The sequence below is a fragment of the Stegostoma tigrinum genome, chromosome 25, assembly GCF_030684315.1.
Source record: "Stegostoma tigrinum isolate sSteTig4 chromosome 25, sSteTig4.hap1, whole genome shotgun sequence".
NCBI classification, from domain to species: Eukaryota; Metazoa; Chordata; class Chondrichthyes; order Orectolobiformes; family Stegostomatidae; genus Stegostoma; species Stegostoma tigrinum.
In genome coordinates this window covers 27,271,702-27,294,937 of record NC_081378.1, presented here as the reverse complement: position 1 = coordinate 27,294,937, position 23,236 = coordinate 27,271,702, and the positions used below count along the sequence as shown (strand labels likewise).

General features: G+C 38.6%; 1 protein-coding gene and 1 long non-coding RNA gene across 11 annotated transcripts in view; one reads left to right on the top strand and one right to left on the bottom strand.

Annotated features, from left to right (window-relative positions):
- LOC125463260 (voltage-dependent calcium channel subunit alpha-2/delta-1) overlaps positions 1 to 23,236 on the top strand; it is a 617,517-nt gene that overhangs the window by 62,602 nt on the left and 531,679 nt on the right. The window lies entirely within an intron of this gene.
- On the bottom strand, positions 820 to 21,993 carry LOC125463262 (uncharacterized). The gene is made up of 3 exons (XR_007249797.1): positions 21,830 to 21,993; positions 21,420 to 21,549; positions 820 to 921 (listed from the first exon to the last, which is right to left on the bottom strand). It is a non-coding gene; the product is annotated as an uncharacterized LOC125463262 (long non-coding RNA).

The window sequence follows — 23,236 nt, the reverse complement described above, 5'->3', positions numbered from 1 at the left end:
CTGCCTGTTAATCTTTCCCAGCTACTATCCCTGTGCGTGATCAGAGACATCATAAACTCTGATTGACTTGCCAATACAAGAACAGTATTTGATCAATCTCTGATTGGACAGACAGTGTGTTCCCACTTTTTAATATTTTTCAATGGCGATGATCATCTTGCTGGTATTGCTTCCTATTATATCCTGACTAGATCTTTAAAATGTTAATCACTTTGGAAAGGTCATTGCCATCTTTTAAGGATCTTTACTTCTTTACTAGAGAAATATAGATCACATGATTGGCAAGAATTCTCTTCAGATCATACCAGATTAACAAACCTGACTGTAGTACTAAAGCACGAGGACTGAGGTAATAAAGTACCATTGCAAGATACAGCAAAATGCATAAAGGACGAAGTAACCGTACGAGACTAATCACAGGATTTAACTTCAACCAAATTTATGCGCCTGTTGTAGACTCTAACTTACAAAACCAAATCAATTTAGAATTTTGCTGTGTAGGGAACCTGAAGGTGTTTTCACTGCAAAATAATTTAGCTGTGTCCTATGATTCAGCACTTGTCCATAAATGCAGCAGTGGGTTATCTCCACCATTTGTTTATCTTGACCAGTCTTACTTAACAGACAGACATATATGTGACAGTATTTTATAGAATACAATTGAACAAATCAGCCCAAAATAACTAAACTAAAATGAATTACTGAAAAATAAATGATCCTACAAGGGGGATGAGGATACTCCTCTTTGCCAATGCTTACACTTCCTAAATGATGGCTGCCAGTTTGCTGTTGCCAGTAGGAGAAAACTGTCAGTGGTCACCATTATCAATCTTCAGAAACTGACAACTCCTGGAGTCTCCATGAGTGCAATTAAAATCCAGAAATTTCTGTCAGTGATTCTGTGGCTCTCCAGAGGACATACTGTTGAGGTAATCCCAGAATTAAATCATTAGAAATTATTTAACTGATCAGAAATTTCACTGGGATGCTGTTAGTCATATTGCAAAAATGATACACCTTGTTTAATGATGTACAACTGGATTTTCTTCTTAACTAATTTAAAAATTACCCCTAACCTGCCTTCCCACTCCTGGATGAGTAATATTATGTTTGTTGGATATCAATTTTTTCTGTTATCATTGGAAATTCCACTGTTTCAAAATCAAATACCATATGCTATACTTTCTTTTACTTAACATTCATGTGCATGTCTGTATTGATTACTTCGACTACTTGTAAAGTTGAAAGGTAAAAGTTGAAGAGATCCTGGATTTTCCACATCTTGGTTTCTATGTTTCTGTAGTTTGCTTTTATATCATTACCCTGCTTGATGATATGACTGCAGCTGAAGGCCTTAAGATCTCTTTGACTTGGCAGTAGATTCAATCTGATCTTTGTAAAAAAAGATCCATGAGACAGAAATCACCAGATCCACGTGGACAGCCTTCTCCAAGATCATTACGAGGTGGCATTGCTTCACCACTAACTGCAAATCCAATCTGATAGGATTAAGGAAGAATTACGTGGTAACCCACTGCAAGAAACTGCCAGAGTTCGGTAGGAAATGACAATCTCACTCTTAGAATATACAAAGAGTATTTCAGGCAATTTTACATTAGCAAGTACTGCAGAAAGCTTGGCATTTAATGTATATTGCTGTGGGACAATAGAGCTTTGCTCAGCATTTGACAGTTGTATGCTTCCTCAAACAGCTGAGTGCCAAATGGCCTGCTTCCACACTGTAGGGATTCAGCACTACTTTCTTAGTCTGTTTTACTTTCTAAAGACTGACAATTTGGAGGTTTATTGACATGAACGGGAACTGATTTCCCATTATATCATACCAACTAAGTGAACAAGTAACATGAGAGGAGAATGCTCTGGTGAGAGAACTGGCTCAGAAATGTCCTAATATCAGGGTGAATAAGGCAATGAGTGAGCACCTTCATTCACTGGGTTTTCATATTAATATAACGTGCATTTGAAATAGTGTTTTGGAAGAAATGCCGCTTTGAAGAAACAATGAAGAAGAAATTTAGAATATTAACAAAGTGCTTTGTGAAAGCATAAGATAGACAATTGTTTTATCCTTTTGTTTACATAAAAGATATCCTTTGTATTTATTAATTGTTCATTCTTGGATATGGATTGTATTAGCTGGGCCAGCATTTATTGTCCATTCCTAACTGTCCTTGAGAAGGTTTCCTTCTTGAACGTCTAACGTCCTTGGTTAGGAATGGAGTGTCAAGACTTTGACACACGACAGTGGAGGAATGAAACATAACTCCAAGTCATGATGGTCTTGTTGGGGAATGTGTTAATGGTGATGCTTTTATGTGTCTGCTGCCCTTGTTCTTCTAGGTGTTAGAGTACAAGGGTTTGGAAGATGCTGTCAAAGAAGTCCTGGTGAGTTGGTGCAGTGCATCTTGAGGGTAGTACACATAAACACCATTGTATTGGTGGTAGAGAGAATAAGTATTGAAGTCATGGGTGGAGTGTCAATCAAGTTTGCTGTTTTGCCTTGAATGGTGTTCATATTCTTGAGTGTTACTGGAGTTGTACTCGTTAAGGGGAGTGGATAATATTCCACTGCACTCCTGATTTGTGCCTTTTAAATGGATGCCAACTGAGGAGAAAGGAGATAAGTTATTCAAAAATTTCCTACCTGCTGCTCTTGTAGCCAGAGTATTCATATGATTAGTCAGTTCAGTTTCTGGTCTCTGGTAACTCCCAGGATTTTAATGTTGGCAAGTTTACCGATGGAAATGCCATTGAATATCAAGGGGAGATGGTTAGATTCTCTCTCTCTTGTTTTAGATTGTCAACGCCTGGCAAACATGTGGCATGCATTTTACTGTCAGTCCAATTCTGGATTTAGTACAAATCTTGTTCCATATGGACATGGACTGCTTTAGTATTTGAGTACTGAAAAATAATGCTGAACATTGTGCAGTTAACAGAAAACATTATGATGGAGAGAAAAGTTTTGAAGACGTGTAAAATTCTCCATTTTTTTAATCAAATGCTGACTTGCTATCTGACTGGACCTGCTAATTTGCTGTTTTGACAAGTGGTCTGAACTTGGTAATGCTGAGCTGAAAGAGATGCTTACTTATGTGTTACAATTCTTAGTTATTCTCTTTAGCTGGTGAAGAATGATAGTAGAGCCAATCCTTACTGAATCTTAAATGTACTTATATAGTGAAACATTACACTTTCTAACACAACCCTACCATAGTTTCATTATCTCTTTCTATGTGTTCAATTTTCATATTTTCTGATCAATTTGTTTGGTGATGCAATAACACCAGTCTTGAAGCTGGGTTTCCTAGCTCAGAGGTAGGAACATTACCACTCCACTGCAAGACCCTACTTTGTATGTGTTCAATTTATTTTCTAATCAACTTGTTCAGAGATGTAGTTACACACCTCTGGAGCAGCAGTGGGACGTGAACCCAGGCCTCCTGGTTTAGAAGTAGGGACACTACCATTGCAACACAAGAACTTGTTTATATGTATTCAGAGGAAATTCCAATGAATGCCTTCACCTGGATTTTGTTTAACACATTGATTTGCAGTTAACATCAGTCACGCTCTTTTTTATTTACTTTCCGCGGGACATCCCATCTATCACTGTGCTTCTCAATTTTTTTCTTGTCTGTCTGGCTTTGTTCCCATCAATAGCTCTTCAGTCAGCACAGTTAATGTGATTTAATGAAGTCATTGTGAGGATGGTTAGGTACATTGGATTAGTACACTGTTATTACACCTTTTGGGAATTGCTTCTTAAGTCCGTCCTTGACAGATGGGATGAAAATCTCTTGCCATTAGAATGCAGCCCAGGGATGAAAATTCCTGCACTTTGCCAGTTGTGTTCTACATGGAGCATATTTTTGTTTGGGCCATCCCTGCTCCCAGTTGGTATTGCTTCACCTCAATGAGCAGTTCTTAATTCACCTTGTTACTCCTTCTGTGTGAAATTCACAGTTAGGGTTGAGGCTAAAATGAGCGATGTGTTTGGAATAGTGTGGAAAGAACTTTACTGTGCACCTGATTTGAACTTTCATGATGCTGGTTCTCAAAAACTGAAAGGTATGTCATTCTTACAACTGTTGTCCTGCACTTTGATAAGCACAAGGAAAACACGAAGGTTAAATATGTTTGAAACAATCAGATTATAACACAGTCACTGCAATTTAACACATAATTGTATTACAATTGATACATAAGGATTATGAAATAAGTTTGGTATTGAGTGAATTTGGTATTTAATTTAATTCAGAATGGAGGCCTACAATTGTGACTGATGCTTCTCTAGTTACTATTCATGTTTGAATCCTACTGATATGGTAAATGTTAGTGTGGTGTCATGGTAGTCATGGCATAATTAAGCCAATAGGAATGAGTATGTGTGGATCTGATTGTATGTAGGGTGGATCATTTGGTTTTGGATTTGTTGCAGGAGAGTGGGTAAAGGTTATAATTCATCAACATACTCAAGACAGTGATGGCTTGAAATTGAAGTTTTAAAGAATTAAAAAGAGACATCATGAGACTGGGGGTCCAGAGAGGAGCTCACTCTGAAGTGGCCGACTTTACTGTATCCATTTCCAATTAAAAAACTGTACTATCATTTTCTGTATTTTACATCACCTTATGAAATTGTATTTGAGACTGCATAGAATCTATTTTTGGCAGATGACATGGCTGTTCATCTTTAAAAGCTCACGAGTACTGCACTCGAGGGTTAAGAACAATTCATTAGACGGTGGTAGAAAACTTGTCAGGTATGTACACATCGATATATACTTTAAACTAATGTGGACTGAATTATTGTTAAGTCAGTCTGTTAGCATGTATTGATAAATTACCATTGAACACACTTATGGTATGTGAGCGATCTTTACACTTTTTAAAAAATAATTACTCTGGTGCCGACAGATTTTTTTTTCACTTTTTTGGCTCTGTGAACACGTTGCTTGAGATTGAGAGAATGGGTGGTTGTAACAGCTGCTGCTTGGTAATTGAAAGGGTTCTTGATGGCTGATAGGCAATGGTCTGGTACACAGATGTGAGAGCTTCTGTCATCTCTGACACTGATGCTCAAAGCTACTGGCAAAGCACAAGCATTGCTCACTGCTGCTGAGTGGACCTGCTGGCTATGCTCCTTAAGAGAGAGTCATTGACGTCAGCCGAGCCAGTTGAAAATGAAGGCAGCCAGGTGGTTTTGGTAGTGTCTCGGAAAACACTCAGCAATTCCTGTTCTCTGAGGGGATGCACACACACAGCCAATATTAATCCAATTACAGGCCTGGGCAATTAACCCTGAAAGGGGCTATGTATTATACAGGACATAAACATGGCTGAGAATGGAGTAATGAGATCTAAAAATGGTGCAGAGAAACCCTACGATGCTGTTTAAAAATTGCAGTTGTATTTTCGTACCAGACATCAAAATGGATCTATTTATGTTCCAATGTAGAAAACTCTGAATGTTCTGTGGGCACTAACCTCTCTGTCATCCTCTTTAAAGGGACGCAGCCTTATTGATTTTTGGTTTTAGCAATGAATAAAATGCATCCTAATCCATCTTGAATTGTATTGAGTTCTGTTATGTTGTGTTCTGAACCTTCAGCTTGACTGGGATGATATATGTGTGTGCTACGTTAGGGTTGTGGCAGGGCAGATTAACACATACAGAGCCAGCAAGATATGACGCTCCTCTAACACGTAGCCACACTGCAGAAAAGCTGGATAATATATTGTAATGTGATTTGCTTCCTTATTATCTCCCTATATAGACATGCAACAAACCAGTTTCTTGATGTAGGTTTTAGTAAAGGCTTGTATTTTAATCAATCAGAGGGGGAAGGGGAAATTCTTAGCTAAAGTTCATGAATCTGTCTCTGCATTGTGCAACTTACAACACTTCTTTGAAATTGCATTTAAATAACTTACAAGTAAGAATTACTGTTAATATTAGGAGTTGGAGATTTAAGGGATTTGAGCTGGTACAATTCTGCAGCTCCCATGGAACTCTCTATTCCTCTGACTCTTGGTTTCTTGACCATCCTGCCCTCCTTCTTCCCACTTAGGACCCAAGCCTAAAATCCCTTCTGTATCTCTGCCTTCCCTACCTTCGCTGCATTTTGAAGACTGACTTGAAAATGCATCTTTGCTAAAACTTTCGATCAGTTCTGCAAACAACCCCTTCCCTGGCACAATGGTTATGTTTATGAAGGGTCCTGGAATATTTTTCTCTGTACATATATGGTATGCAAATGCCAGTTGTTTCAGCGAGATTCCTATTGTCCATTACCTTAACTGATGCTGTTTTTGAATTGATATTTGTTAGGAATTGAGATATGTCACATGGTCATATTAAGCCTTCTTTTGCTAATAACACTAACACTTGCCAGCTATGCAGCTATTGATGTTAGAAGGAACTGCTCTCTAAAACTGCTGCTTTTGAATATTCATAATTTTATTGTTTACAAAGAATAATGTCTCAAATGTCAAAAGAAAGCTAGCACCGGAATTTACATCAGTTTTTGAAACTTAACTTGAAGTTTCTGGAGTCTGGCTGACTAAGAACGAAGACGATAACAACTAGGAACAGGAGTAAGCTGTTTAGCTCCTTGATTATGCTTCACCATTTAGCAAGATCGTGGCTGATCTGGCACTCCTCATGTCCACTCTTCTGCACTTTCTCCATAACTCTGGATTCCCATGCTGATCAAGAAAGAACCCATCTCAGCCTTAAATATACAAATGGACTCTGTACCACTCTTGCTGGGTTTCTCTTGCAAGGAGCTCCAAAGATTTACAGCCCTCTGAGAGAAGAAATTGCTCCTCATTCCTCATCTCAGTTTTCAGCTGGTGTCCCTTAATATTTTTGTGGTTGTAAGCCCTGATATATTTACAATTAGCACTTGAATGGGACCTACACTTGGAGATCATTATTATGAGTTCTTAATGAATAATAATTGAATTATAGATGGTTTGAAAGAAGAATGGGAAATTGTACAAGGCTTTAATAGGCAAATGTATACAGATATTTAATCTCAGCTTCACAGATTGCTTTGAAACAAATTTTATTTTACTATCCTCTACACCTTATTTGCATTTCTTCGTGCATTATGTAAACAGATAAAATGATATTCCAGGGTGCTCAAGAGAATCTTATGTTCTCAACATCAGGGTTTGATTCAAATTCAAGCTTTCAGACCAAGTGAAGCCAAAGTAATTGCTGTTTACTTCTTTGTTGGCTACAAATTTCAGGTATTTTCTTTCTATTTTCTACATTAGTTGATTTAAGATTACGTAACTGCACCCTTAACAGACACGATTAGATTCCCTACAGTGTGGAAACAGGCCCTTCGGCCCAACAAGTCCACACTGCTCCTTGGAGCATCCCACCCAGACCCATTCCCCTATAACCCAGACACCCCTGAACACTATGGGCAATTTAGCATGGCCAATCCACTAACCTGCACATCTTTGGACTGTGGGAGGAAACCGGAGCACCCAGAGGAAACCCACGCAGACATGGGGAGAATGTGCAAAGTCCACACAGACAGTCGCCCAAGGTTGGAATCGAACCTGGTTCCCTGGTCCTGTGAGGCTGCAGTGCTAACCACTGAGCCACCGTGCTATTCAGGGAGCCCATAAAAATATTAGGATTAATCTCCCACGATTAATTGTATGATGTTTTCTTGCTCATGGAAGGGAATATTTATATTTTTATTGGAAAAGAAACATACATATTCTTAAAACTAAAAGCTTAATATTTGAAGAAGATGGCTCACAAATGTTTCCTGAAAATGGTGTATTTGAATCCTTCCCTCAGATGGCTGACCCCTGTGGATACCCTGATGGTAAGCTGCCACTTTCCATACAGTTAATAGGGTACAGTATCAGTAAAAGCCAGTTTCTGTAACTCAAGGAAAGAGGAAAACTTGGGAAGAAACCCATCCATTCAATCACCAAAACTTCATTAACATTGATAGAGATGGATGGAGACCAAAGCATTTAGACCAAAGTGGATTATCTGGGTGTGCCAAATGTAAGCAGGACAAATTGAATATGTGATACTTTTTGTATAGTCCATCATAAACATTATTAACACTGGCAGTATTTTTAGATCAAATCAGCCTTGTATTTGAGTGGGTCAGAAATCTGAAACCATGAGATTTGCTGTTAATTATGTACAATTAGTGTAAATGTGTATACATGCAGTACTCCCTCAATCTGTGTATAGCATGTTTGACCCCTAAATGCAGTGAGTATCTCAAAGTCAGCTTCATAAAGGGAATAGTAATTATTTGTATTTTTATAGCATTGTGTGACATTCTCAAACTGTCTTGAAGCACTTACTACAGTAAATTTCTTTATTTATACCTTGTTTACATTGTAAGTATGGAAACGCTATGTCAGTAAAGTGAGTTTTTCCAAAGCACAGGTTAAATAAAATGAATGCCTTGCTCATCTACTTTATCATTAGAACACAAGGGAACCTCTTGATAAGTCCATGATTCTTGTTTGGACCAAATGTGCTTAAAAACAAGACAACAGTGGTTTGACACTACCACAGTACTGTAGAATTACTCATCAGCTTTGTTTAAAATTGAGCCCAATGTGATATCTGTATAAATCAACTGTTTGAGCTTGGAATGGTTATCAGTGATAGACAGAACTGTATTTAAAATCAATATGTGACTACGTCATTGCCCAACTTGAGACAAATAAATCCTTTATGAATGATGCCTTGTTTAATTAGGATGTCTAAAAAAGCAGGATGTTAACAAAAGATTAGACTTGTTAACAAAGATGCATGACTAAAAGAATGTAAGCAGCTGGACAAACTGATCATAGGGAAGCTTGTGCTAATCATGCAGTAATAGATTGTTTTGTATTGTGCAACTAATAATGTTGGGGGAGTATCCTCTGTGCATTTGATATGGCTGCTATGCCTACGATAAACAGGGAAGTTCACATTGCATATCAGTAATAACTGGAATCTTTTATTTTCTCCCAAAATATGTAGATCTACAAAACTTACTTGTTTCCCAATGCAAGAAAACCAGTATATAACAATTCTTTTGTTTGGGGGAATTAAATTTATGTTTCCAAGATTGCTGGTTGTAGTGATGGTAATGAGGCCAGCCAGGTGGCCCTCGTAGAATATGAGTTCCCTGATGGGGGCCATTAACCTGGTCTAATCAGGGAGCCCAGGCTGTGAAGATATTAACAGGGGTGTCAAAAGTTCTGTTCACTCTGAAAGCTGCTCTGAGAGGGCTGGAACAGTGTCAAGTACAATGCTTGTGTAAATAAAGGGTGACTTGCTGCTGGGATACCAGCCTCTATGGTGTTATTTAGCAGATGACTCAAAATTAGGTGGGGTTGTGAGTGGTGAGGATGATGTAATGAGGCTTCAAGGTGATTCAGACAAGTTGGGTGAGTGGAAAAATGCTTGGCAGATGGAGTATAAAATAGATAAATGTGAAGCTATCCACTTTGTCAGGAAAAACAGAATGGCAGAGAATTGTTTAGATGGTGACAAACTGGGAAAAGTTGCATGTACAAAGAGACTTAGCATCTTTGTATTCTGGAAGCAAGCATGAAGGTGCAGCAAGCAGCTAGGAAGGCAAGTGGTATGTTGGCCTTCACTGCAAAAGGGTTTGGGTACAGGAGCAAGGAAGTATTATTGCATCTGGAATTCTTTCCCTAATGGGTACTGTGGGTTATCCCACAGCACATGGACTTCAGCAGTTCAAGAAGGAAGCTCACACCACCTTCTCAAGGGCAAGTAGGGATGGGCAACAAATATTGGCCCGCCAGTGATGCCCACATCCCAGAAATAAATACATTTTAAAAAAAGCTGTACAGGGGCATGGAGACATCACCCTGGTTTTCAGCATAGAGGTTGTTTGGAGCAAGCAATGAGCAGAAGCTATCAGATGCTCATTGGTTTCCTCCTTGAATTTTCCCAACTTCGGTGCTTTGGCAAGTTTGTTGAGGTGGTATGCTGAATATTAATGAAGCAGGTTGTGGCATGTACAAGGGTTTAACAAACATTGATCCCCATCAGCTGGCACCTTGCTGCTGCCTAGTGAGAGTTTTGCCACGCTGTTTGTGCAAAGCACAAGGACATAGAGTGAGATGACATTGACATGGGCTTTGCCCTAATTGTCACCTGACTCTGCCACATAACTGGCTATAGCCCTTGTCAATCAGACTTCTATATATTTCTGCCCAATAGAAAGAAAATCATTGGTGCAAACATTTTCCCTATTACAGTGCTGAACTGCATCAGATGGCTTCCCGGTATTCCTATGTGCATCCATGTGTTTTGTAATCAAATCCCAGAGTAGGGTCGACTGCAGGATTCACTGTTTTTTGTAATTCTGAGTGTTTCAGCTGTTGAAAAGTGTTTGTGTGTATATTTATCTATGAATGTGACTGCTGTCTTGATTTAATATTTATTTGAAAGCTCTTGGCTGAAAATATAAGAACTATGTGTTTGGAAGTCAAGTTGATAATAACAAAAGTGCAACAAAATGCTCAAATTCAGAGTGTTCCAAAATGTTATAATTTTTTCATAGGGTGTAGGCATCACTGACTAGGCCTGCATTTGTTAAGCTTCCAAATTGTGATTGAGAAGTCAGTGGTGAGCCGTTGACTTGAACAACTGTGTACGTTGTAGAGAAACACACAGCACTGATGAGGAGTGATTTCCAAGATTTTGACACAGTGACAGTGAAGAAAAAGTGATATAATTCCAAGTCAGGCTAGTGTGTGGTTTGGAGGGGAATTGATAGTTGATGGTGTTCTCATGCATTTGTGGGCCTAATGGTTAATTTCTCTTTCATTGGACATGGTTATTTTCTGGCATGAATGTAGTTTGTTAGCTTAATATGAGCTTTTACATCAATGTTGGACATGTCCCAGATTCGTTGATTGAATTTAAATTGCAACATCTGCCATAGTGGGGTTTGTACCCATGATTCCAGAGTCTTAGCCTGGGCCACAGAACTACTAGTTCATTTTTATTGGCTGTCCTAATTATCCTTTAGAAAGTGATGATGAGCTGTCTACTTGAACCATTGCATTCCAAGGGAGATGTGGTATGGTGGCATCATCACTGAACTACCAGTTTAGTGAGAATGCCACCATACCATCATCTCACTTGGACTGCGTTGGTTCAAGAAGATGTCTCGTCATTACTTCCTCAAGCATAATTAGGACAGCCAATAAAAATGCCAGAGATACCCACATGCCATCTACGAATAAGACAAAATACCAGTGTGCTCCCTTTTTGATATTAACTTAACATTCCCTACCTAAGCTCATTCATAAAGAATAATTATATGAGATATGGGAGTGTAACCCATTGGATTTATTTTTCAGAATGAACTGGTTATTTCAACAAAGAAGGGGTTAAAAACTGGATTGAAGAAACATAATAATGAAGTTGATCAATTATGTAATATCCCAAGCAGTGGTTTGCTAGAGTTACTCAGGAGGGTTCAAAGAAGTTTGGCATGGGAATGGGAACCAGAGCAGTAGGTCAACAAGTGAAAAAACTGAGGGGGATTTAGACACTAAAGATAGTAAGGCTAAGAGAAAGAACAGAGAGGGAGAGGTTATTGAACACGGTGGGACTGTTGGTCTGAAGTGTACATGTTTTAGTGTGAGGAGTTTGGAAGGCAAATTAACTTAGAGTGTGGATCAGTGCGTGGAACTATAATGTTGTAGCTGATACAGAGACTTGGTAGTGAGTGGGACAAAACTGGCAGCTTAATTTTCCAGGATTTAGATGCTTCAGGTGAAAAACAGAAGGATATAAAAGTGGTGGGGGAGCTGTGTGACTGATTCAGGAGAATATCATAGCTGTATTGAGGGAAGATAATTTGGATGGCTCAACCAGTTTGTTAGGTGCATCCAGGAAGATTTCTTGAAGCAATATGTAAATAGCCAAAGTAGCAATAGGGCTATGCTGGATCCGGGGAATGAGCCTGGCCAGTTGATCTGGGCTTCAAGAGGGGAGCATTAAAGCAATAGTGACCATAATTCTGTAAGTTTTAACTTACTTATGGATAAGGGTAAGAGTAGTCCTTTGGTGAAAGTACTAAACTAGGGAGAATGCTCAAGACAACAATATTGGGCAGGAAATAGGGAATGTAGATTGGAGACAGCTGTTTGAGTGTAAATCCACATTGAGCATGTGGGAATCTTTTAAAGGCCAGTTTAGGACCAACATGTTCCTGTGAAAATGAAAGATAAGGATGGTAGGATTTTGTAAACTTGGTTGACAAAAGAAATTGTGAGATTAGTCAAAATTTTTTTAAAAAGCATACATAAGGTGTAGGAAACTGTAGACAAACAGAGCCCTCAAGGAATATAAAGAAAGCAGGAAAGAACTCAAACAAGGAGTTAGGAAGGCTAAAAGGGACCATGAAATGACCTTAGCGAACAGGATTAAGGGAAATCCCAAGACTTTACATGCAATATATAAGCAGTAAGAGGATAGCTAGGAAAAGGGTAGGTCCACTCAAGCACAAAGGACAGATTTAAATGTGGAGCTAGATGAAGATGACGTTCTTAATGAATACTTTGCATCAGTATTCACAATGGAGAAAGACATAGTGGATGGTGAGTCTCGAGAGGGTTATGTTGATATTCAAGGGCATGTTGAAATGAAAATGGAGGAACTGTTGGGTGTTTTGAAAAGCATTAATGTATATTAGTCCCCACAACCAGATGGGATCTATCTGAGAATATTGAGGGAGGCAACGGAGGAACTTTATGGGTCTTTGTACCAAATCTTTGTATCCTCTTTAGTCACAGTAGAGGTTCTAGATGACTGGAAAATAGCCAACATTATCCCTTTGTTTAAAAAGGTCAACAGAGATGATCCAGGATGTTTCAGGCCAGTGAGCCTTACATCAGATGGTGGGAAATTATTGGAGAAGTTTCTGAGAGACGGGATTTACTTACATTTGGAAAAATATGGATTAATGATAGAGAACATGGCTTTGTGCAGGGGAGGTTATCTTTCACAGTTGATTTTTTTTGCAGAAGTCATGTTTGATGAGGGCAGGGCAGTAGAAGTTGTCTACATTGACCTTAGCAAGGCCTTTGATAATTCTCTCATGGCAGCCTGATACAGAAGGTGAAGTCACATGGAATCCACAGAGCACTGGCAAGGTGGATGCAGAACTAGCTTAGTCATAGAAGACAGAGTGTAACCGTGGGACAGTATTATTCTGACTAGAAATCTATGACCAGGGGTGTTCCACAGGGATCGGTGTTGGGGTCCCTGTTGTTTGTAATATATATGAATTATTTGGAAGAGAATGTAGGTGATCTGATGTGTAAGTTGACACTTGGGTGGAGAAATGGCAGATGGAATTTAATCCAGAAAAATGTGAGGTGATGCATTTTGGAAGGATCTAATGCAGGAAGGAAGTATACATCAATTGGCAGAACTCTCAGAAGCATTAACATACAGAAGGAGCAAGGAGTACAGGTCCACAGTTCCCTCAAAGTGGTAACACAAGTAGATAAGGTTGTCAAAATGCATATAGCATGTTTGCCTTCATTGGTCAGCAGATAGAATATAAAAATTAGCAAGTTATGTTGCAGCTATACAGAACTTTAGTTAGGCCACATTTGGAATATTGTGTATTGTTCTGTACACCACATGACCAGGAGAATGTGAAGGCTTTGGAGAGGGTACAGAAAAGTTTTACCAGGGCGTTGGTTGGCTTGGAGGGTATTAACTGTGAGGAGAGGTTGCACAAACCTGGTTTGTTTTCATTTGAACATCAGAGGCTCAGGGGTGACCTGATAAAGTTTTACAAAATTATGAAGAAATGGATATTAGTCTTTTTCCTGTGGTAGGAGTGTCAATTACTGTAGGACAAAGGTTTAAGGTAAAAGGGGAAAAGTTTAAAGGAAATGTGAGAGGCAAGTTTTTTTTTGCACAGGGTGGTAAATGCCTAGAATGTGTTGCCAGAGGAGATGGTAGAAGCAGTTTAGAAAGGCATCATGTGCTTGGTGGGCCAAAGGGCCTGTTCCTCTGCTGTACTGTTCTTGTTCTTTCTTCAGTGTTAAAGGAATATATTTTTGTTCTGAGTGATATTTCTAGGACATTTGTAATTACTGTGACCTTTATGTTATTACAGAAAAAATACATTGAGGGTTGAAGACATTTGTATATTTAATATATAAAACTCCTTTAATATGTGAGTTGGCCGCAATTGCTTCAGGCTTGAATAAGAGCTAAACTTCTACTAATTAGAATATAGTTCCTAGAAACATTTTTTCTTACTTGTAAAGCTTAATATTGAAGAATCTACTCCACTTTTTACAAAATGTGCATTTTCTTAGGAATACTTATTGTATTTTCCATTGCTACAACTGACTTCAATGGGAATCATGAGAAAATCTCTTCATTGGTTTGAGTCATACCTATTACAAAGAAATATATGTTTGTGGTTGTTGGAAGTCAATCATCTCAGCTGCAGGACATCTCTGCAGGAGGTCCTCAAGGTTGTGTCCTAACCACCTTCAGATACTGCATCAAATGAACTTCTCTCCATCATAAGGTCAGAAGTGAGAATGATGCTGACGACTGCACAATGTTCAGTTCTGTTCATGATTCCTTTGATACTGAAGCAGTCCATGTTCAAATGCTATAAGACTTGCACAATTTCCAGGCTGGGTCTGACAAGTGGTAAGTAACATTTTATGCCACACAAGTGCCAGGTAATGATGATCTCCAACAAGAGAAAATCTAAACATTCCCCCTTATCATGACTACTGAATCTCCCACTATCAACATCCTAGAGATTACCATTGACGAGGAACTGAACTGAACTTATAAGTACTGTGGCTACAAGGGTACAAGGGGCTAGGAATCTTACAGCAAGTAACTCACTTCCTGCCTGCCCATTGCCTGCCCACCATTTCTACAGCATAAGTGAAGAGTGTGATGGTTTATTCTCCACTTGTCTGGAGGAGAAGCTCCAAAAAGCTGGACACCATCCAAGGCAAAGTAGCCCACTTGATTAGTGCCACATCCATAAATATTCAATCCCAATGCACTGTAGCAGCAGTGTGTACCATCTCCAAGACGTACTTCAGAAGGATCATTAGATTGTATCTTCAAAATTCATGACAATTTCCCTCCAGAAGGACAAAGACAGAAGATACATGGGAACACCATCACCTGCAAATTCCTCTCCAAGACACTCAGCATCATGACTTGGAAATATATCACTGTTCCTTCACTGTTGCTGGATTACAATCCTGGAACTCTTTCCTTAATGACATTGTGTGTGTTTGTACACCAAATGGACTTCAATGGTTCAAGAAGGCTCACCACTACCTTCTCAAGGACAGCTAGGGCTACAGGATAAATGCTGGCCCAGCCAGAAATGCCAACACTTTGTGGGTTAATAAAAAATACAATTATTATTTTTGACAACTTGTATCTAAGCAACTGTTAAAATTCATTCATTTGCGGTACTAAGGAGAACGCTGGACTTGTGATTTTATTGAAAGATTATTGAAGAGATACGGTGGGACATGAGTTGAAAAATGCACTTGTTTCAAGTCAAATGACTTATGCTAATAGCTTGGACTTACTGGAAGTTGCATATCTGGGTTTATAGGCGTCAGGAGTTGTGGCTGTTTTGATATTGTTCACTCTCGTCTCTTGATTTACACAATGTCCCACTCTATATTACTGTTTGCTGGCCTATAAATAACTACAACCAATATCAACTACTTCTTGCTGTTTCTTAGATCCTTCCAGGCAGATTACACACCTTGTTCTTCCAGTCTGAGATCATCTTTACTAATATACTGATCCCATTTCATGTTATTACTGCAACTTCACTTCCTTTTCTTCATGTTTGTCTTTCCTAAAAGTGAAATATCCTTGAATATTCAGTTCCCAGTCCTGGTCACCAAACAGCCATGTTTCTGTAAGGAAAATTATATCGTAACTGATTATCTCTATTTGAGCCATTGGATCTTCTATCTTGTTGTTAATGCTGCTTGTATTCAAGTGAAATGCCCGTAATTTTGTCTTTTTGACATAATCCTGCATTCAGTGTTTGATGCTCCTCCTGGTTTCTCTGGTTTTCTACTTCCTATTACCAGGGTAACTCCCTTCCAGATTGGGTTATCCCTCAGATTCCCATTCACCTCAAAAGCTAGTTTAAATCAACCCCAAAAGCACCAGCTCCCTGTGAGATTATCAGTCTCAGTCCTGTTAAGATGTAAACCATCAGCTTGAACAAATCACACCAGTTACAGAACTGTTCCAGTGCCTTGGCTATGATGTCCTCCTTCTTATACCAGATCTTCAGCTACATTTTCAATCAACTGATCCTCCTGTTCTTATCTTTATTGTCTTGTGGTGGGGATTGAACAAGAGATTACTGCTCTTGAGGGCCTGCCTTTTAATTTTCTTCCTAACTTGTTGAATTTTGTTTTCAGGACCTCATCCCTGTTCCTGTCTATGTCATTGAAGCCCCAATTACTGTTGGCCTTCCATTCCTATTTGTCCCCTCACCTGCACAGCTGAGGCACCCTCAATAGCATGGACTTGTGTCTGGCAGCAGTCCCTTGAGGGACCATTACCTTCGCTAACTTTCAATATAGCAATGTAACTTTAAAATCAGAGCTTGGTGTGTCTATGCTTACCATGCAAGTAGTATTTGGAATAAATGGATAATAAATAGTATTAGTTTGAAGTCAAAGCCTAAAGATACCTCCAGACTTTGTGTTCTCCACCAAACTCTACTGTGGCATCATATTAAATGAAAAAAGAAGCTCAACCACTTTTAATTTAAAATCAGGTGGCAGAACAAATTACCGGATGCTGACCACCTTACCTGAATTAGCATGCCAAGCATCCAAACCAGATTGACATCATGCCAATTAGGTTTGGCTGCTTGTGCAGCTTGAGTGCCTGACACTTACTTATGCAAAACTTCTAAGGAGACATTGAGTCTCGGTGCACTCTGACCATAGTGAGAGGAAGTGCTGTACTACAAAAACATTCTGGAAATTTTGTCTGGGAGTTCTGATGTCAACTTCAAGTCTTGCATGAAGCTTCCCTACGATCACCGAGTCTGGTGCAACCCAATAAAATCACTGTTTTGAAAGCAGGCATATCAAAGGCAGAGAAAACACATGTAGAGAAGATTCTGAGCCAGCAAATTGACCAAATCTCAGTCATCTGTGGTGTCCTGTCCTATTGCAGCAAAACCTCTTGGGAGCAGATTGGCCTTAGCAGTCACCTGTCTACTCACTAGAAACTATTGGACACCCCAGTGATGAACATTATCGTTTTTGTTCCAAAGGATAAATAAGAAAAAAAGTTACAAACTGTATTGTTTGTAACTGAATTACAATTTTCTTAGTACTGACAAGACCCTTTCCCTCCATTTGGATCATGTATTATGAAGTAGCAAAACTGCTAGATGATGGTACAAGTAATACAGTTATGGAACTCACTGCATTTATAGTTATGTCAGTTTTAAATAACTTTATCATTGCCTGATTATTTTCCTAACAAAGTTCCCTCATCAGATAGAGATTAATTGAATCGTATTTCAAGTAATTTGCAAATACCATTATGCATTTTGGGAATGGACTCTGAGGTTGTTGTACTGATGCCAGATATCAAGGGGGATTAATATGCAAGTTGGGCCTCCACTTTCTCTGGATTTTGTCACAAACTCAGGTCCCATTTATCAGCGTTTCGTCCTAGATCAGAGGTTTGTTGTGCAGTGGGGCCTTTAGACTTTTTAATGAAACTTGGTACAGGTCCAAGTAATGAGGTATGAAAACAAAATTCCTCCAAGTTTATTGGCATTGGAAATCTGTTTCTTATTGGTGTCCTAGCAAATGTTTAACTCCTTCTTACAAGATATATACTATGGCCCATTTTAATATATTTGCACTTTGTTCATGTTGCCAGCTCATGACAAGTCATCAATGCATGATCCTGAGAACTCAGTTCTAAGTTATTATTCATTTTGAGCAATTGACCAACTTATACTTAATCTTTTTTTCTCAATATTTCTAAAGCCTGAATCCATTGTGCCGAACAGAGTTATTACAGGCTTCCTGGTTTTGTCTCTTGGAGCTGAAAGATTGAAGTGTGAAGCCAGAGTCCTTTGATGGGCATGTCATTTGATAATTTTCCTAAAACTACACTTGGAGATGGTAATGTTTCCCACATACTTTGATGCACAAAGGTTTTTTGGAGAAGCAAGGGAATGTTCTTCATGTGATGAAATATATGAAAGCAATAGAGAGATCACACGTCCTTAAACGGTACAGTCAATTAAGCGTATCAATTTCAGAACTTTCGCAATAGAATGGACTTCATCAATTTTTAGTGAGTTGCTAATGAGGGTGGTGATTATTTTAAATGCAAATTGTGGACTTTTAAGTTTTTGGCAGTGTTCACTTTGATCAACAAATCTGATCTTTGATTAAATGGAAACAAAAATTTCCACTGCTTAAATGCAATGACCTTTTATCTGGGGACTTTCATCATTATAACCCTCATTTTTAAGCTATGTTTCACTTTATCAGAAACTTTGATCCAAGGTTTTAAACTTATTAAATTTGATCCGAATGGAAGTGTTTGGCCAAAGGAATAAGATTCAACAGGTACTACCAGGAACATTGCATAGGAGAGGAGGAAATTTATGTGCTCTCATCACTGATCCTCCTCCAACTATTTGACAATATTATTTGCAAATGACTGAGAAAAAGATATAAAATCAGAAAATGCCGGAAATACTCAGTTGGTCAACAGCACAATAGAACGTTTTTGTTTCAGAAAACAGAGTGCTGGAGAAACATTAGCAACATCTGTAGAGAGAAAACCTTGTGGTTGGAACTGAACCCATCCAGGCAAGTGGAGAGTATTCCATCACGATTCTTGCCTCTGCTGCATAAATGGTAGACAGTTTTTGGGGAGTCAGGAGGTAAGTTACTTACCTCGGAATTTCTAGCCACTGACCTGCTTTTTTGGATCACAGTATTTATATGGTCAGTCCATTTCAGCTTCTGGTCATTGATAATCCCTAGGATGTTGATAGTGGCAATACAGCAATTGTAATGCTATTGAAGGGGCAGTGGTTAGATGATATCTTGTTGGAAATTGTTATTGCCTGGCATTTGTTTGGTGTGAATGCTTTTTGCTACATGTCAATGCACCTTGAATGTTGTCCAAGTATTGCTGCGATGAACCAGCTAAAAAGCTAAAAATGGTTGGGCCAAAGATGCTAGGTTGAGGAAGCCTGTAATGATCCTGGGAACCCCTGTAATGTTATCCTAAAATGTGCAGCGCTTCCCTCAAATGTACAGTTAATATCAGTGGACAAGTAATGTTCTGGGGCTATGGGTTTGAGTCTCACCATGGTAAATGATGAAATCTGAATTCAAATTTAAAAAAATATATAAAAGCCTAATAGCAATCATGTAACCATTGTTGATTGTCATAAAAACCCATCAGGCTCACTGTTGTACTTTAAGGAAGGAAATCTGCCACCCTTACCTGGTCTGACTTACATGAATTTCCGGGCCCGTAACCGCATGGTTGATGCTTACCTGCCCTCTGAAATAGCCTAGCATGCCACTCAGTTGTATCAAACTGTTAAAAAGGCTAAACAGGAATTAACAACACTGTGGGTGTCCTGACACTTTGAGAACCAAACAGTTCCATGACCACCAGGGGAACTACAATGGACAAAAATGCTGGGGTAGCTGGCGATGCCCACAGTCTATGAATGAGCATAAAGAAAAACAAGAATTGGGTGGCTATGCCTCTCAAAAGCAATTCCTGATAGTTTGAAAGACTTACGAGGAGTGCCTTTCAAAAATGATTTGAATGACTCTTCCCCCTGTAGCTATCCTTAAATTGATTTCAAAGCTCCTGTGCTATTCGAAATAATGGAAAAAATTCTGTTCAAATGACATTTCTGTGAATTAAAGATACGTAATTCTGCAGCCTATTAAGTTTGCATCCTATGTTACTCAGATTAATTGACTCTTTAAATTGATGTTCTACATATAAGGAATCTGAAGTAGTAACTTGGATTATTGTTAGTTTGAGACAGACTGGAGGTTATTTCCAATCTCCCTACAGGGGCAATTACTGGCCATGGTGAATTGTTCACCCAAAGTGAAGTCTGGCTGTTGTTCAGTGATGGTATTATGCATGGCTTTTACAATGGATGAAAGAACAAGTGTGTCAGGTTATGTGCCAGATATTTATCATGCACAAATTATCATCTCAGTTTATGGGAAGGTGTCACTTCTTGCGTTAGTTCAATTCTGTGTTAGACAAATGAAAAAGTATCTGGACAAATTCAAATTATAACATCCTTATCACAGAAAATAATCTTGTCACCCTGTTAGGCAGAACTCTAAATCATACTTATGCACTATAACTCTCACCTTGTTAATCTTCAGTGTATCATGTTCAGAAAATACCAAGTGCTTTTCATAAAATGATTCCATTTCAGACACCATTACCACCCAGTCATTTATATCTGAAAATGCTGGAACTAATCTATAAATCTTAAGTTAATAAAGCAAAATAATGTCTTCATTTGATGAGATAAATCAGTAAAATGCTTCGTAAATCATATTGACCTCCACTGAAAACTGGAGTTAACTCTACATAGCATCTTGCAAATTTTGCTGTTAATTTTGACTGCTCTTCTAGCTAGTGAATTGATTTTGAATTTATGACATTGATCCAACTATAATCAGGTGCTCCGACGAAAGACAATTACTGTGTATTGAAATTAATTTAATTCCACTTTCTTTGCTGTATCAATAGCATACCATTTATAATAGTTGAGCACAAAGATTAATTTCAACTTCCAAACTTCTGTCCTTTTGTGAAAGGACTGATTCATGCTTTAGCCCTTTTGGGAAACAGCCCTGTACTCCTTTCACCTTGTGAATAGCAGTCAAGAAAGTGAGTGTGGAAAGCTATTTGATTGTCTATTCAAGGTCTGTTGGTGTAAGTTGTGGCATGCCTTACCCTGCACTGCCTGAAATTTGTTCAGAGCAGAGACTGAACCAATTTTTTTTGTCACGATGAATGGACCAAGTTTTGTGAATTAAGGATGTCACTGGATAATGGAATGAAGGTTTCCTGAAAAGGACCCAAGAACAGTTTTTAATCATCCATAGTTACCTGTTGTAAGCCCATACAGTGCGTGTTCTATGCATTATACCATAAAGAAAGAAGCCAGAATATTTCCAGCACAGCTTTACCTCGCCAATATCATACATTTATTTTGTAATTTATTTTGCCTTAACGAAAACAAATTCAAAACTCTATACGCAATGAAAAACAGTACCCTTACAGGAAAAGCTTTCTTCTAGAACCCAAATAGAATGTTGCACAGGAGGCCAAAGGTCAATTTGTTCATATTTCATTTTGTAGTTCTCCAGCATCTGTGGAAGCGGCCCATTTAATGTTTGTTGTAGCTGATACTGTGAAAGAAAATCACATAATTGTTAGCTGTGGGTTATAGATCTAACCACAGTCATAAGCATGCCCTGGACAGAGTTTCTACTTTCACAAAGAATGCAGTCTACTCCACTGTTGACTGCTGTGACCCCTTTGTATAAATACACATTGCATTTTACTCCAACCTTTGACTGACCTGACCATTCTTGGTAATTTGTTAAACAAGCAAATATGTTGCCTGAGCTACAAAATTATAGGTTCTTGAGACAATTCTAAATGGTATACACTTTCAATGGTACTTACTGTAATGAAGTGTTTCGAACAGCCGTTCCCTGGCTTTCAAGCAGTATGCAGATTGCTTGTTCCTGCCTAGGCTAATGATACAGTTGTATACAGAGCTGATGGCCTTTGATGACTTCTCTGCAGGGTAGTTGTACTCACCTTATGAGAACAACTGTGACATTTATTTGCGGCAAGTATCAAATGATGAGGAAAAGAGAAGCACAATGTGATTTTAAAAAGAATACAATTGAGTAATCAAAGGTTACAGAGACTGTAAATTATTAAGTGGGACATTAAGTACTTCATTGTACTACGCTCCTCAGCTAACCACAATGTGATATTGCCGAATGGCTTGGACAACTTTTGTCATAATAGACCAGCATTTACAATCTAAATAATGGCTTGGATAATGATGTAATTTATGTGCACACCACATAACAACTTTGGATGAGGGGACGATTCATGGTTAATCATGGAAAATGAAAGTTGCTGCCCAAGAGAGGCTGCTCCGCCAATTGCTTTACATCAAGTGGCATTTGATCATCTGCCTTCCCTTTGAAATACTTTGAACAGTATGAAGCCCCTATAATTCTGTGGTGGACGCAAACTAAACTCACCACTGAGATTTAAGATCACTGAGTCATTTCAGTCTAAATTTTTTTCAACTATGTGATTGGTTGTAATTATTTACAGATATTATGGACCGGACCAAACCCCCCCCAAAACATGTCAAGGAGATAGCCCAGACCCTAACTTTTTCTTATTTTACTGGAAAGCATTGTGTTCTTGATGCAATTCGATTGGTCAAACTATCAGGCTTGGGGCAAAATATGCTTTATTCAGACACTACAGTTAAAATGCAAATGAAATAAAAATAAAAGAACTGCCTTAACTGTAACTCTCTTGAAATATTTAACAAAATAATAAACTACTTATTAACAGTTCCAATATAATAACATCCCATAAGCACACTCTCGGCAGGGGCAAAGTCAGTAAAACAGATTGTCTCACATGCAATTCTGGCAGCAGGAAGAGAGCCCCAGCTTTTAGCTGTAAGAGAGAGAGGAAAAAGAGTTTCCACTTCCAGCTTCAAGAGCCCAGGAACTGCAAAACACTTGAACCAAAAATAATGGTTCTGTGGGAGCTCGATCCCACCCATTCTGGCTGCTTCTATTGTTGCAACTTTAATTTGAAAAAATCCTATGCCTCACAAGCTGTTGATTTTGTTGGCTTTGAGCAACTTTTTCGACCCTGCTCAGCCTTTCTTCATACAAAAAAACCCGGACAAAGTACAGCTCTTAAAGCCATAGTATTGTCACACAGACAACTTCTCTGAAACTGAAAATGATCATTCCCAAATCTCATTTCTTTAGGTTATTAATATTTTGAAATCAAAATAAACATATATTTTACTTTTTTTGTCCTTTT